Below are 1,636 nucleotides of genomic sequence, written 5' to 3' on the forward strand. Positions count from 1 at the left end.
CTGTCCTCGCTGGAACGCTTCTCTCCTTGCCCTTCGGCGGCGCGACCGAGCCTTTCCCATCCACCCTCTTGTCTCTTGGGAGTCGACTCCTGCCTTCGTTCCTCTGAGCAGCACCGCCAGGCCCTCCCACCTTGGCCTCCCTCCGGCTCAGGCCTGGAAGCTGCCATCTGCTGCTGGCTGGCCAGGGAGTGAGTCGCACGGTGGTGGCTGACATGGGACATCTCCAGCAACGGGAGCCAGTGTCTATAGGCAGGGCTGTAACAGACCCGCAGCGCCTGTGGACGGGGGGCACATGATGCCTGCTGCCCCGGGGGTTACCGGTACCTTGAGCTGGGCACGCCCCTAGTTCACGGCCCAGTGCCAATTCCCTTCATGCAGACGGGCCCGAGAGTGTAAATTCCTGGGGGCAGGGCCTGTCACTCACCCCGCGGCTGTGGAGCGCCCACCTGGCTCTAGGCACTACGGTGGGGGAGCTCCGGGTTTCTCCCCTGCGGCAGGGGGGTGGAGCTAGGGGGGAGGTGCCTGCCGGGGCTCAGAGCTTCAGTAGGAGTGGGGCTGATGCCCCGAGTCCCGGCAGGTGCACCCAGCTCTCCAACGTCTGAAGATGATCTCACGCGGCTGGCTGGGAGGGTCAGTATGTTGGGTCACCCTGGCACTGTGGCACTGATGCTACCAGTCCTGCTGCATGGGGCACTGGGGTGACCAGTGGCCTGACGTGTCCAGACCCACATCCAAGTTCTGTCCTGAGGCAGAAGCGGGAGTGGGGCACCCGGGCCGTCTCCGGGGACGTGCAGCAGTGCAAACCTGTCCTAACGCAAAACCAGCCTGATGAACTGAATCCAAAGCCCCTGCCCCAGGACACGGTATCCTGCGCTCGGCTACGGGGCAGGCCGGAGCTGCGGGAGTCCCAGACACACACACACAGGACCCAGGGCGCGATGCCAGGGAGGCAGATTCTGTTGCAGTCCTGTCTCTGGAGCCACTTGGCCAGCCAAGCCGAGAGCATCCCAGCCCTGGGCTGGCGCCCTGAGGTGGCATCTGCTCTGCCCTGCGGCTGTTACCACGGCGGCTGCTCTTCCTCTCCGTGCTGAAAAGGGACTGTCCCGTAAAACCCGGGCTGGGCATCAGGCCTACCCGCGGGGCCCTTTGTCCCCACGCTGGGCACGGCCAGGGCACTTCGGCCAGCCAGGGAGGGCACGCCGCTGGCTGAGGAAGCCGTGGGGGAACCGTGTTGGTCTGGTGCAGAGATCTGCTCCCTCCTCCCCCAGCCCCGTGGTGGCACCGCACAAAGCTGCTGTCTCTGGCTCCTCAGGCCGGGCCAGGGCCTGGCAGGTTTCCATTGTCCCATCAGCTGGTGCTGGGCCGGGGGGGCTCTGCTGGCTCGGCCCAGCCCCCGTGCAGGGGCCTGGGGCTCGGAAGGGGGGGGGGTCTCAGCCCTGGCAGGACATCAGGCCCCTCTGAGGGGTCACAAGCTGGGCACCTGCAGTCACTCGGCCTAGTGGGAAATATCGTCCTCCTTTGGGCCCGCACAGTCCCTGGGGAGATGGGGGGCTCTGGAGTGTGCTCCGGCCGGGGGCAGCTCCCATCCTCCGCCTCCCCATCTGAGCACTTGGCCCTAGGGGGCAGTTTGTGAGGG

The sequence above is a fragment of the Terrapene carolina genome, unplaced genomic scaffold (genome assembly GCF_002925995.2).
Source record: "Terrapene carolina triunguis isolate 2854851 unplaced genomic scaffold, T_m_triunguis-2.0 Scaffold641, whole genome shotgun sequence".
NCBI classification, from domain to species: domain Eukaryota; kingdom Metazoa; phylum Chordata; order Testudines; family Emydidae; genus Terrapene; species Terrapene triunguis.